The 7,429-nt window shown below is 33.1% G+C and overlaps 1 long non-coding RNA gene across 1 annotated transcript; it reads right to left on the bottom strand.

Annotated features, from left to right (window-relative positions):
• Nucleotides 1-4,969: 4,969 nt before the first annotated feature.
• On the bottom strand, nucleotides 4,970-6,610 carry LOC105337542 (uncharacterized). Its single transcript, XR_010708857.1, has 4 exons — nucleotides 6,538-6,610; nucleotides 5,698-5,943; nucleotides 5,341-5,514; nucleotides 4,970-5,244 (listed from the first exon to the last, which is right to left on the bottom strand). It is a non-coding gene; the product is annotated as an uncharacterized lncRNA (long non-coding RNA).
• Nucleotides 6,611-7,429: the final 819 nt, after the last annotated feature.

The following is a 7,429-nucleotide window of genomic DNA, read 5'->3' as shown; positions in this document are numbered from 1 at the left end:
TTTTTAAATATATTTCAACTTTTACTTATATACACCCTGCTTAACTCTCTCTCTCCTCTCTCTCTCTCTCTCTCCCTCTCTCTCTCATAACTCATAAAAAAAGTCTAATACTTTGTTAGACAAATGAAGAATCACATTATCATAGATTACATATACTTATGTGAATATCGCCTATATTTTGTTGAAATTGGTAGTGTAATGCATTTAATTCTCAGTAGCAAAATGTCACAAATAGACACAGGTGAATTTATTTACATTTCAAATCGTACGACTGTAAAACGTATTATATTCATTGATGGCAGTTTTTTCCTTTATTTTACGAACTATGATTTAAATCAATGGTTTGATGCATCGTTAACCGATATCATTGGAAATGAAAATAACAACGAATCAATGAGCATTGAAATGTGTGATAACGTATAAACACGAGAAGCATGTGTCCTACTGCGAATCGGCTGTCCTCTAGCGCGGCTTCTCCTCGGCCCGTGTTATGAAAATGTACACTAAACGTGGTGAGTTTGAAATGTTAGCGGTTTGATAACTAAATTTTATTTTCCAACAATAAAACTATTTCATGACATAGACAAGATCACAAAGAACGCCATTTTTTCAATGACAGTCATATAATCTATTTTTTTTTAATTACGAGAGCAAAACAGCAATACTTCGTAGGTAATGGTATAATCTTTTTCTATTTACTCTTTAATATCGTTTAAATCTGAATTCTTTGTTTTTGCAGCAAAATAAATAAACCCGTGTGTGCATTACAGCAAGGCACATATCTTGTGTATCGGATAACGGTAGACCGCTCGCTAGTCCAGCCGCGACCCTTTTCCTCGGCCGCGGGCAAGGATCGGATACGTATAATTGTTTACATACATGAAGCTCGGAATACAGCTAGCTAGATTTTAAATGCGACTCAAATACATTGCATAGAAGTAATTCTTTTACCCATAATTTGTTTTCCTAGAAAAGAATTAAACTGTTTCAATACTTACCGAATTTAAGCTAGTACACTGTCTGTGGTAGTAGGTAAAGGTATAATCTTTTTTTATTTACTATTAAAATCACTAAAATCGGAAGTTTCCTGTTTGCAGCTACATATACATGTAAAAACCCATGTGTGCATTACAGCAAGACGCAAATCTTGTGTATTTGATAACGGCAGACCCGCTCGCTAGTCCAGTCGTGACCTACTTCCTCGGCTGCGGGCAAGGGTGGATACGTAACTGTTCACATACACAGCTCGGAATACAGCTAGATTTAAAATGCGACTCAAATGAATTGCATAGAAACAGTTCTTTTATCCATAATGTGTTTCTCTAGAAAATAACTAAAATGTTTCCGTATGTAAACTGGTGCCCTTTATGTCAGTTATACGCACAAATAACCCGTTTATTTGCCAAATAAAACACTAATACATGGTAACAAGTCTGGCTTTTTTCACTCATATTACGCAATACCCGAACAAAATATTATTGTTACGACATTAATAAGATCATGATGAACAACTTTTGCAGCGACAGCCATATCGAAATCTAAACCAATTTTGAGTTATAAAGTGAAAACTTTGAAGGGTTCTAGGCCCTTAATTTGAGGGGCCAGCCCCCTTTTTTAGGTGTCAAACAAAAGATCTTGTAAATATAATTTTTTTTTCTTCTATATGTCTTAACAAAATATTTGTGAGAAAAAAGATAATCAAAGAAAACCAGGCAAAATCACAACGCTTTTTTAATCTCATTTTTCGAGCCCTACCGAGCTTTAGCGCCTTTTGTGCCTGAAAGTGATTAATGCCTTATTACATATCTACAATCTTTTTTCTATCATTCCTGAAATTTTGAACTAAATATCTCTTGTAGTTTTTGATAACTCTCTTGGACAAGCAGTCCCTCTGAAAATCAAGAAAACGTCGATATTTCAAAAACGGAAATGACGTCATCAACCAAAAAAATTTCCGATCAAGTTTAAACTAATATCAATTAGATCTGAAAATTTTATCAAAATCAAACAAACAGTTTCCGAGTAATCGCTGACACAAAATCGGTAAGAAAAAAAAAGGAGAAGAATGAGAAAAAAAAACCGAAGAAAAACAATAAGGTCTTCCGTTGGAAACGGAAGACCTTAATAAAAAGAAACCGAAGAATAACAAGAGGGTCTTCCGTTGAAAACGGAAGACCCTAAAAAGAAACCGAACGAAAACAATAAGGTCTTCCGTTGGAAACGGAAGACCTTAATAAAACACCTAAAGACAACATGGTTTTGTATCTCTTTGTAGATAAAGCTTATCCTATAATACGATTTCGATTGGTCTAGAAGTTATGGTTTTAAATTTTGCTTCGATATACATATATTTACCTATGCAATTAGACCTTGTCTTTGATTTTGTTTTGTGGTGTATGAACGACGTAAGTACCAACTTCTGACAGTTATTTCTATATATCTTAGACACTGACATTTTTTTTAAGTGATGTTTAACCTACGAAAACCCATGTCGGCCTCCTTAATTACAACAAGACAACACTAAGTAAATATCATATTGAATATAAACATATCTATATACAAAGATAAGGATTGCACTTTTAAATGAAGACTACTCAGCTACTTAATAATTCACTAAACGAAGGAATTAAACAATGCAGATGGGTGTCTAACGATAAAAACTTGTCGATTATGTTTGTAAGTTTAAACAGGTTTCTAGAATTCAAAAAAGTTTACAAAAATAACATTTGAAGCACAATTTCAGTTTCTGAACTTCTAAAAGTTTCAATTTTCAGAGAGCAAATTTGCCAAACGCTATCAATCGTCGAAAAATAAAACAACAAGTCACTTTATCAACCAGAGGTTATTTTGCCACACATATTGTAGTTCTCTATACACGATGAAACACATATATATAAATATAATCACAACACCGAAATAAACTCATATATATATATATATATATATATATATATATATATATATATATATATATATATATATATATATATATATATATATCCTCCCCATTACATGTATTATCACAGTAATTTGATTATCGTTCTTTTGAAAAAAAGTTTAATCCTTTTATTTCAAAATGTAAATTCGCCTTTACATAATGATGTTTTTAATCATGTTTGGTTGAAACAGACTATGTGATTGTAGAAAAAAAAGAAAAATATATTTAACCTCCTCCTCCCCATTCTAAGTCCCTATCTGAACCAAAGAGGCAAGATTCTTCTTCAGTCGGATTCTATAGTATAGTTGTTCTTCCCTTTTTTCAGAAAAATAATTCAAAATTTGGTTTCCATTTATTTTTATAATGGATTTGAACCTATTTTTGACCCTTAAGCTTGTAATAATGATTTGAACTTACTGAAATTTAACATTCGTTACAAAGCCTCTGTTAAACTATGGCTATTTACGATTATTAGGTTCTTCAAAACATTGAGAAAAACAATTGTTAGCATCCCACCCTATTAAATTATTTGATTACCTCTTTATTTCTCTTTAACTGAACAAATTAAAATGTCATTCACTACAATTCTGAAAACAGCTACAAACAAATTATAATTTCTTTTTATCGGACATGTTCACTTAAACCTTTGGCCCAGGTGAGCTAAATGCCTTCGTTTTTACATAAAAAAGAGTTCGGTGGTTAGGTTAAAACCTATTGATGAATTAAATAGTTGCAAAATGCAAAAACAACAGCAATAACAACATAAACACATGACGTTCTTACACGATACACATATGTTAAAAATATACATAAAAGGGTCTGAAACAATTATTACTAAATATCAATAAAATTGAGAAAGCTAACTCTCCCCTATTACTCGACTACGCAGTACATAATGAGTGGTAGGGTATCCATTAAGTACACAAATCAATGGATTTTTTAAAAATGCATGTGCGACGTGTAAGCCAGTTATGTTATTACGGTGTAGTTAAGTTTGATCAGCCAATCAAAAATGGCGTTGCAACTAGAGTCATACACCCGTACGTGCACGAGTTAAATCAAATGGACATTATTTGAGAAAATATGTTAAGAATTTTTGTCAAAACCATGTGATTTTTGGTTTTTTTTTAAATTACTCTACCGGAACACTTTTTCACACATGCGCTAAAATTGTCTGGTAAGAATAATTTAATCATATAAAATTATTATTATTATATATATATATATATATCGTCCAATTACACCCCCCCCCCCCCCCCCCACAAACTCGCACCTCAAATACAAAGTAGATTCACTCCCTTTACGTAACATCTAGCGGAAGCTAACAAGCAAGGAGATTATTATAAAGTTTGATTATTATAGTTCCTATTTAGAACTTTCTTGAGTTATATTTGACGATAATTAATTAATATTTAGTCAAGGAAGATGTTTATACTTTATAAAACAAAAGTGAATTATATCTCAATTTACCAATATTAAAGCACCAAAAATCAAGTACATATGTTTTCTTCTTAGAAGTATGGATATGAATTTTCACGATAATTTGATTTATATTCATGTGGTGTTTTTACTTTCGATTTGAGGAATCTTTTTTATTCTGTAGATTCTTTATCCTTAGCAGGTACTGAATTAAGGAATAGGGAATCATTCTTTTATGAATTATGAGGTGATAATTTCGGTCGGGGCGTGATCAAATATTAATCCACTAAAGCCTGAAGGGCTTTATAATAGATTTGATCACGCCCTGACCGAAATTATCACCTCATAATACTCAAAGAATGATTCCTTATTACGTACATTTATATCATTTTACGCCATTTTACGATTATAATAAAATAAGCAATCCTCGCTGGCGCCACAATTTTACATCATTTGAAGTTATGGGTTATAAAGTATAAAATTGATACGTAGTGGTATAACAGGCAAAGGCACTGTAAAATGTAAATATATGCGCAAATAAAAGAGCGCCGAACTTTAGATATTTAGGAGCCGAAAAAAAAATAAAAAAAAAACAAGCTTTTAAATCGCGAAGCTTGAGATTTTACCCGGATTTGAATTACTCGTGTAGAATTAGGAAATAACAGTATTCTTGTTCTTCTCCACACAGAAGAAACGATTAGAGAAGGAACAAGGGATTTCGTACAGTCCACCTTGTGGACACGCGCTATCTAGGTCGTTTTGAACTCCTAAACAGCCGGTGTTTTCTGCTGGCTGACCAGGGCACCATTGTGAGGCAGGGATCATGGTTCCATCAATCCACTGGTATGTGTTGTTTCCAAGGTGTCGGGAATATACGTGAGTACTTTCTAAAATTGATAATTTTGACAAAATGATAAAATGCACGTGATGGTACGACAAAATACATTGTATGATCCTTTTTCTATATTTAACAACCATCTTACTTGCGTTGGTGACATTCATTAGGTGCATAACCTTTGGGTAATTTTCGGTTCCCATCATGACTTTCCCAACAGCCTCACATTTGTTTTTTGCCTCTTCATATGGATAAGCGTGCATTGGTATCCAAATACAATTTTGATACTAAGGGAACCATTCGTCTCGACCGGTCTCACAACCTTAATAAGAGAATTTCAATCACTGCACCAAAAAATACACTGCTTTTTAAAGGAAATGTATCATCATCATCATCATCATCATCATCATCATCATCATCATCATCATCATCATCATCATCATAAAAAGCCCGTTGAAGCAAAGAGGTGTAACAACTTTATATGTACGTGTTGAAACAAACTTACTGGTTGGCATCTTCTGAAAGAATTGGTTTCCAGTCACGTTTAAGATTTTCCTGAAGCCAATTTTATCATACAAATCACATTCCGCTGTTAGGGTATTGCATCGGAAAAGATGGCATAATTGCCTTAGCTGGCATTTCATTGCACACAAGGAAACCGTGTGTTCGGTAAAAGACTGAGAGGGGTCTTCCGCTATCCCCCCATCCAGCAGACGAGGCACTGTTTTCCAGACATATGGCCTAAAAATGTCTGGGAATAAAAGTCAATATTGTTCCTATTTACAAATGTAATTGAGTTTTCATTTATTTCTTTTACTACTCAAGAAGTTTATTAAATCTTAAATTGTTAAAAATAGAGAAGACCCGTGATTTTTAATTGGATACCAAAAGTCTAGAAGATATATATATATATATATATATATATATATATATATATATATATATATATATATATATATATATATATATATATAACACAAATTAATATGAGGCAATAAATTCTTAAATCGATATTCGAATTCCTCCGAGGGAACTGTATTGGTTGATGGCACGGTTTAAATCTATACCATAACAGGAAGCTTGCATAGTAATGTCATAAATGTTCGCGATTTTCGTGAAAAGTTTACAGTTGGACGAATAGACACACAAAATAAAAGTACGGTCATTTCAGCTTTCAGATTAAAAGCCTTTCCGATTCGTTTATTCTACTGTCGATTTAGGTTATTGAAACCCCGTTGGATGCAACGAATTTACCAGTCAGAATAAAAAAATCGCAAAAAAATTATTTTATTTCTTTGCAAAACAAATATATAAGATAATTAAGATTACGTTAACGTTTATATACCTGAACACCACTCATAAAATGGTTTTGGAGCAACCGGCACATATGGAACTGCATGGTAAATAAAGATAGCTTTAAAAGAAAGATATTACAATGAGTCTTATTATATAAGGTTATTGTTCAATGCCGATTTAATATAAAAATCGATCGTGACACAAAACTTTATTTACAAGTGTAACTAGACAGCATTTAAATAATGGCCATATCAAAGGGGCCCGCTTAAATAATAAACAATATGATGAAAAGCATTTCAGAGAATTTTGCTTTGACCTTGACCTAAAACTTGAAATTTTTCCACCTGGCATAAAAAACTTTTAATTCGATCTCATTACCCCTTATACAAGCATTTTTGTTCAACCTTGGCATGATTAAGCAATTAAGAAATAATTAATGGTCTAAAACTGATTATGTAGAGATCTGATTGACCTTTACATTGATTTGGTTCAAATTATTATATTAAAATCACAAAGTCACTGCACACCATTTCACAAAAGGTCTGTTAATGTGAAGTAGGAGCCATATAGGGCCAAAAGGAGAGTATATATATATGCTTCTTGACATTTGACCTACAAACTTTTATCAAGGTCACTGCACCGCCTTTGACCATAAGCACTCTGTGAATGAAGCTTTAGCTAGATCGGACCAAGGAGAGAGAAGATTGACCTGGACAAGGATTTTTCATAAACTTATGATATGACATTCAGCTTCGACCAAGAAACATGGTTCAAGCTCACACCCTTTTACCAAAAGAGACTCCTAGGGTGAGTACGAGCAAGATTTGACCAAGACGAGAGAAGATATGCTCCAAACAATAGATCTCGGACGGACAGATGGACGGAAGGACGGACAGACGGACGGAAGGACAGACTGATCACTGTAGGGCACCCGCAGAGCG

This window comes from Magallana gigas, chromosome 8 (assembly GCF_963853765.1).
Source record: "Magallana gigas chromosome 8, xbMagGiga1.1, whole genome shotgun sequence".
Lineage (NCBI taxonomy): Eukaryota > Metazoa > Mollusca > Bivalvia > Ostreida > Ostreidae > Magallana > Magallana gigas.
Note: the sequence above shows the minus strand (reverse complement) of the source record. Positions and strands in the feature narration are given on the sequence as shown.